Source organism: Aethalodelphis obliquidens, unplaced genomic scaffold, assembly GCF_003676395.1.
Source record: "Aethalodelphis obliquidens isolate GAN/ISIS:26980383/991018 unplaced genomic scaffold, ASM367639v1 scaffold87, whole genome shotgun sequence".
Taxonomy (NCBI): domain Eukaryota; kingdom Metazoa; phylum Chordata; class Mammalia; order Artiodactyla; family Delphinidae; genus Aethalodelphis; species Aethalodelphis obliquidens.
The window spans coordinates 2,301,095-2,309,051 of record NW_020838031.1 but is presented as its reverse complement, the minus strand read 5'-3'; positions in this window follow the sequence as shown (position 1 = coordinate 2,309,051).

Below are 7,957 nucleotides of genomic sequence, written 5' to 3'. Positions count from 1 at the left end.
GCATAGCACAGGAGATCAGCTCGGTGCTTTGTGACCACCTAGAGGGGTGGGATAGGGAGGGTGGGAGGGAGGGAGACGCAAGAGGGAGGGGATATGGGGATATATGTATATGTTTAACTGATTCACTTTGTTATAAAGCAGAAACTAACACACCATTGTAAAGCAATTATACTCCAATAAAGATGTAAAAAAAAAAAAAGAAGAAGAAGAAGTCTGTACACCAACAATGTGTGATTGTCAGAGTCATACCTAGTTTTCTTAGAAGACCTCAACACCCTGCAGTGCTAAATTAAGAACCATAAACCTCCTGGGAATGGATATAGGGAAGGTAACCATATTCCCACCTTATTGAAAGTGAAGGCAGAACGATTGTCCAGACCCTCATCACAGGGTTAATTATATGATAGAATAAAAACTAATAGCAAAGCAAGGTATGACACTTACCTTGTTATTCATTCAAGGTTTAGAGTCATTAACCTCATCTGCGCACAGCAGATTAAGTTCTGAACTTAATTGGGAAATTGCTACGCTTCATTATACTCTGCATGCTCCCTTAAAATTAAAACCAACTGAAACAAATATGAAACAGAAAACCCATTACAAAGAGGCTGAAATTTGACAGGAAATATACTATACTCGAATTTTTAAAGAATGCTCTTCTGGCCTCTGGGTGGGAGTAAAAGTTGTATTTTTTAGGGATGTTTTCAGCTGCACATAACTGTCTAAAAATGCCACTAGTTGGGTCCAGACAAGTAGAGGTTAGAGACGGGCAGTTGTTGGTACTAGTGTAGCAGCTCTATATGTCAATCAAAAGCCCAGGTTTTTTCCATCGCTCCACTCAATCATTTTTGACTTGTTGGCCTTTGGTCCTTACGTTTGTTGTTTCATGGTTGCAGGATGGCTGCTCTGTCTCCAGACATCACATCAACATTTGAGGGAGGAAGAAGGGGTAGAGTCTGAGCCAGTGACTCTGCCAATAAAAGGAAAGCAAAAGCACTTCCAGAAGCCCTCAACAGATTTCTGTTTATGTCCCACTGGCCAGAACTCTTTTATTTGGTCACTAACGGTTACAGAGGAGGCTAAGAAAGCGAGTATTTACTTTTCTCAATTTCTACATGGATGTGGACAAAGGAGAAAGGTGTAGGGGGAGAATGTGTTTTTGGGGTGCATGTGTTTTTTTGAATTATGGTTTTCTCTGAAAAGTGGTAATAAAGTTTATGCCAAGCACTATTTACAATAGCCAGGTCATGGAAGCAACCTAAATGTCCATCAACAGACGAATGGATAAAGAAGATGTGGTACATATATACAATGGAATATTACTTAGCCATAAAAAGGAATGAGATTGGGTCATTTGTAGAGATGTGGATGGACCTAGAGACTGTCATACAGAGTGAAGTAAGAAAGAGAAAAACAAATATTGTATATAAATGCATATATGTGGAGTCTAGAAAAATGGTACAGGTGAACCGCTTTGCAAGGCAGAAATAGAGACACAGATGTAGAGAACAAACGTATGGACACCAAGGGGGGATAGCGGGGGAGGGGGTAGGATGAATTGGGAGATTGGGATTGACATATATACACTAATATGTATAAAACAGAGAACCAATGAGAACCCACTGTGTTGCACAGGAAACTCCACATCGCCGTACAGTAGAAACTAACACAACATTGTAAAACAACTATACCCCAATTAAAAAAAAACAACTTTATTACTACTTTTCAAAAGAACATGCAACTGAATTCACTCATTGTATCACCTCATGTTAAAATTGATAGGGACAAACAGCCCACTTCTTATTTATAAAACTGTAACTGGCGACCAAGAAAAGCCATCAGTTTGGCTATGGTCCAATCACAAAATTTCCCAGATCTCATCATCCCAAATCACCATCTTCTCTACTCCATGCTTTGCTGTGTCTGAAGTGGCAGCCACACTTCTGCCAGACAAAGGCGGCCTGCAGCGGTCTGCAGGGCACGGCCCGGAGCATTCTGAGAGGTCTAAAAGGGCTACACGGGGGAGCAGATTCCTCCTGGGGAAATGGGGGAGCTGGGACTGTTTTGTTGCATTTACCAGAAATCTAAAGCTCATTTGAGCCAACTGAGAAAACTCTTTGTATGTGAGTGTTTATTAGAAAGAAGTGGACTTTCCCCTAAAGAGCCCATGTTACAAATGCAGAGCCCTCTGGTCTGCCCCGGCTCTCCTGATGCAAGGGAGAAGCAATGAGGACTCAGGAGGAGTGGAAACTGTCCTTGTCGTAAATGGAAAACCTTGGACGTAGGACAGCGAGCCCCTCCCCATCCTCTGGTTCCAGTAAATGATGAGTTTAGCTGCCATGGGTCTTGCACAAGGCACGTTCATGGTAAAACAGTCTGGTCCAGGCAGAAACAAATCCCCTGTGAAACAATTAGTTTCTTCCTAGACGCAAAACTGGAAACCCAGTTCCTGTGTCGACCCCTCCTTGTTTCCTTACCTCGTGCTAGCTGGTTCAAGCAGGATTGCCTCACATATATAAAGAAAGCACCTCCTTCTCTCCTCGTTTGGCTCTGTTTCCTTCACAGCAGGAGTCTGTGTGTGTTTGTCCCGTGACCGGCTGGTTGGTCAGGAGCTGGGAAGGTGGGGATTCTGGTTTAGATCAAGCTTCATCTCACAACCACAGGATAGACTTGAGCCACACAGACGTCAGCCCGAGGGGCACCTTCTGACCAGTGTGTCACCGCGTCTGCCGACTGTATCCATGGCTGGGTTCCCGGTCCGACTCTGAGAGAAGCCTCCTCCGCGGCCAGCGCTCACTTTCATTCAAGTCTTTATTTAGCCACAGATAAACCGTCCCCAACATCCACTGCTGGGATGAAAGCACAAGAAATAGCACCTATTGCAAAGAAGTTGTCCTAAATCTGACTGGGTCAGAAGTCTGTGGTTTGTTGGAAGTGGCTGCTCTTTCCAGGGATAATTTACATTCTTGATAAAATGCTCTAGCAATTTTCTAATTTATTTTAATGAGCTTAAAAGCCTCACTTAGAAAACCCACCCGTCTGATAGTCACCCTTGAAAGTTGATGAAGGGCCTTGAACCAATCCTGCAGAAAATGTAGGCAGACGTCCTTTTATTGCGTCCAACCCAACAACGATTCTTTCCTTATTTTTCCCCTGTAACATGTCGTTACCAAGAGAGAATTTTCTGCCTTGTTTTAGAGCCCCACTCCTCAGGACAAGGCTGAAATGAGCTTTGACATGGGCTGTGATCCCTGAGAAGCTGCTTCAAATACACTAAAAGACGTGTGATCGCGTGGCAGGCTCCCTCAGGGCTGAGGGGGGCCCTTGCCAAGCGGAGTTACACCAGGGCAGGGTTTGCAGAAGCTCCCGGAGCAGCTGGAGGTGACCTGGGTCTGGGGGGTGGGTGGGCACGGCTGAGGCTAGAGATGGGGAGGAGAGCATTTGGTCTGAGGGCTCAGAGGACTGGCCGCCCAGCACAGGCCGACTAGCACAGGCTGGTCCAGGCTTGAACTGGGAAACCGGTGAGTCCACAAACAATAAGACGGATAGAGGGGGCAGGACCAGCAGAGCCTGGACCCAGGGAAAGCCTGGAGAAGAGAGGAAGGAACTGGGCAACGTGGTGTCTATTCCCCTCCAGCTGACAGAGAAGCTGGGGAACAGGCCGGGAGACAAAATTCTGGGTGACCCAGGGAGGCGACATGTGCACAGAAGAGACACGGGATGGGCAAACACCAGTCAATATGCCCAGCTCCCCACCACTACACACACCACAACACACACGCACCCCCTACTGCACACGTACGTACACACAAAAACATACAAGCACCACACACATCCATATACACACCACACCACACACATACAAACACCACATACACACACCACACTACACTGTACACGTACATACAGTGCATACACACACACCCCATCACACACATCACATACCACATCACACACACAGACCATCACATACCACACCCCACCCGCACCCAAACATATACACACGCATCACACCATACCCACACACCACTCATATGTACACACGTCATACATGTACACACACACACACCCCACATCCTGCTACACACATACAGTGAAGGAAACCTTGTGCCGGGCAGCAAGAGTGACCCCGTTACTAGATGGCCTTCCTAGACCTGGGATACTCCATAGGCAAGAGTCCTGGAGCTACTTGGACATCTGGTCAACCCCTGGTGCCACTTGGGGGATGAGTGCACTGAAGGGGAAAAGCAGCCACCAGGGGCCACACAGGTCATGGTCCTGCCGCCCTGCCGGTCCCAGGCACCAGAGAGCTTGGAACACTTAGAGGAAGGTGCCCTGGAGCGTGGCTTGTGGGATCTAAGGCTGGCACTGTCGGGAGGCCCCTTCTAGTTCTGTGGTCCCAAGATTCAACTCTTCACACCTCAGTTTTCCCACTGCTGTTGGGTCATTTCGAGATGATGCAGTAAAACCTAGTTACACACATATTTGGGGTTCAGGGCCCCTCCCCCAAATTCACTAGTTTAATAAAAACCTCTGCATTATGATTTGTCTAGATAGCGGATGTCTCCCACCACCTCTTGATACTGTCATTTTTGTGAAACACTTGTGGTCCTTTTGGGAGCTGGGCTAAGACCCATTTCAAGGCGACATCAACAAGCACGATCTACATTTTATCTGTAATGCCCAAACTAAGTGCCTGAGGGCAAGTGGGCTGCCCAGTGGGAGAGCACTCTTCTCAGCCCAGACCCTCCCCTGGGCTGGTGCATCTTTCTCTCAGGGCAGGGAAATCTGTGCGGCCAGGTGAGTTGACAGGTAGATAAGGGACTCCTAGGGCTAGAAGGGTGCTTGTGGTCACTCAGGGCAGAGAGAGGAGTGAGGGGCAGCTCCCAGCCCAGCAGGACAGAGACCTGCCCAGAGGACTATGTTGTCCCTTGGTCCGTCCTGTCTCTGAGAGAGTCGTAGACTGTTAGACGTGGGTCCAGGTTGACCCCGGCCAGTGCAGGTCCGGGCCCCACCAACACTGCTCCCGGGGCCACTCCCACTCATCCTCAAGGCCTTGCCCTGCCTTCTCCTTTCTCAAAGTGAGTCTGCCTGACCGTACAGCCTAGACCAGGCTTCCTGTTCTATCCTCAGGTTGCACACGACTCTTCTTCTTCCTAACATTTATCCCAACTGCAAATAAATCATTATTTATGCAATTACGGATTAATTTTGACACTTTGCAAAACTGTAGGTTTCATGAGGGTGCCGACTGTTTCCAGTTGTCACCTCAGAGATGAGTTCCATTCTTGGCATGTATTCTAATAGGTTTTCCATAAATTGTTGTTGGGCAAATGAACAAAAGTGGTACAAAAGGAATGGGCGTTGGGGTCAGATAGACCTGGATTCCTTCTGGGTGACGTTTAGCAAATAGCTGAGCCCTTTGGACCTCAGTTTTCTCTCCCTAGGTGGTGAGTAGAGTAAAATTTATACTGCAGCCATGTTGAAAGATTTATATACCTGGCATGCAGCAACTGCTCCATAAATATTAATTCTTTCTTCCTTCTCTTTTAGAGTTGAGAATACAGAATAATGCCTCTTCTTTCATTATCACATTTCGATAAAAGAGGAGCTCACTGGACTTCCCTGGAGGTCCAGTGGTTAAGACTTCACCTTCCAGTGCAGGGGGTGTGGGTTCGATCCCTGGTCAGGGAGCTAAGATCCCACGTGCCTCGTGGCCAAGAAAACCAAAACATCAAACAGAAGCAATATGGTAACAAATTCAATAAAGACTTTAAAAATGGTCCACATCAAAAAAAAAAAAGGAGCTCACAGTTCAATCTGCCCACTTCTCCTTCCACTGTCTTCTCAAACCATCTGAGCCTCGTCCCTCCCTCATCTTTCCCTGAGGCCACTCTCCAACTTGCCCATGGCCTCAACCCACCTCCTCTTGGCCTTTGACGAGCGCTAAAGGGTTAGTAAATGATTGATCAAAAATGCTTTGTGTGGACATATCTCAGTCCCAATGACTCTAAGCCATGTGACACCCTGCTCAGAAGACCTCTTTCAGGCTGTAACTCCTCACTTATCAGAACTGCCCCCTGGCCTCTGGAACTCCACCTCAAGCTTCTTGCACTGCCCCCTTGGACCCCTCCTAGGCTGGCTGACTCCTATCCCATTCCCTCTCCCCCTGGATTTCCCTAGCGGCTCCTCTCCTCACTTTGACTCTCCCTGGGTAAAACACCTCCTCCCACTGGCCTTGGAGTACGTGCTGGTGGTGCACTTGTCTCCCGCGTCTGTGTCCCCAGCCTGGACCGCCCTCTGGAGCGTCAGAACCGTCTCCCCAAGGGCTCAGCACTGGGTTCCGATAGAAACCTCAGAAGAAACCCATCCAAACTCAAACTCTGAGCAGTCCTTCCCCAGAGCTCTTGTACCTCCCGTGTCCCTCTCGGGGGTTATTGGTTTCATCATTCTCTCAGGAGCCTCAGCTTGGAAACGTGATGCCTGTACGTTCTTCGTCTTTCCTCCAGACCTCCTGTGACGGTATCGCTGTTAGAGTGAATTTTTCGAAGCAGAGGTCCAGCCTCATGCCCCCCGCTGTGCTCAGAGGTCTTCGATCCCTCCCCTCCGGGCATCGCCTCTACCCTCCGAAGTGGTCTTCGGGCTCTAACCAGCATCCTTCCTTCCCTGTCACTCACTTTACACAGCCCAGACCCAGGCTGGCATCTTGTGTGTCAACTCCAGTTCCTGCAGACTTCGGCCTGAAACTCTGTGTCTGGGGAATTCTCGCCATCCCCGGGGGGTGGGGGGCGCAGCCCAGGAGCAGCAGTAGTTTGGTTGCCATCACTGCCCCCTGCTTCCAGCCCCTGGGCTGGCTGGTGACCCCCAGACAAGCCCCATGCTTCCCCACCTCTGTTACTGTCATATCTGTCTCTACCCTTGAAAAGCGCTTCTTTAACCTCCAAGCCCAACTTATTTATCCTTCAAGGTTTGACTCAGGTGACAGGGAGACCCCTGAGGCCTTCCCCAGCGTTGAGGGGTTGATCTGTCTCACAATCTGAAAGCATTTTGTGGGCACCTTCCCACCTGTCTGAGTCTAGTTAGTGTCTAATGGTCTCCCCAGGTAAATCACAAGCTTCTAGAAGATGTTTTTGCTTGGTTGTGTGTTTCTCCCTGCGCCTGTCAGAGGCCCTCGCGTGGAGTGGACGCCCAGTGGCTATTTGGACAACGGCTGGGCCGCTCAAGGCCGTCGGGTCAGGCCACCCCCAGGCCACCTGAGCAGGGCTTTCCCCTTCCCGCTGCACCCATGAGCCCGCACATTTTTGGGGCCTCTCAGAAGCACACCCCAAGTGGACTCCGGCCCAAGGCTTGGGGGGCTGGCCTCGGGCCATCACATCTGGGGGCCGAGACGCATCACACCACCACACGGGACACTCCCGTGTCCCATAGCAACAGCCTCTGCTCGGGACAACTTCAGTGAATGTGTAACTTGACTGTGTACCGGCTCAGTCTGTCAGAGGCAACAGCGTGCATCGATCTCCCTGGCTTCCTGGACAGGGGCCCAGCATGAGAGTCGCCTGGCCTGGGGTCTGTCCCCCGAGGCGGGCAGCTGCCTGAGGCTCCCACCCCCATGGCCTGGCGCCGTGATGCAACCCCTCCCCCGAGCCTGAGCACAGGGCAGCCTGGGAACGGCACGGTCCCCACCCTTCAGACATAAATAGGGCCTCAGTGGCCCAGCCAGAGGAAGAGGCCACCCCTGTCTTGGGGACGAGAGCAGAAGGTAAGCGGGAGCCTTCTCCACACCTACCCCTCCCCAGCTCTCTCCCTGCGGGGGGCTTGTCCGCTGTGGGAAGAAAGCTGGGGGCTCTGCTGGGGGCAAGGGAAGAGCTGCTGGAAGGCCACCGCTAAACAGCACCCAGGACGCAGGCGCCAGGGGCCAGTGGTGACCTGGGCTGCGGCGGACATTACCGCTGAAGAC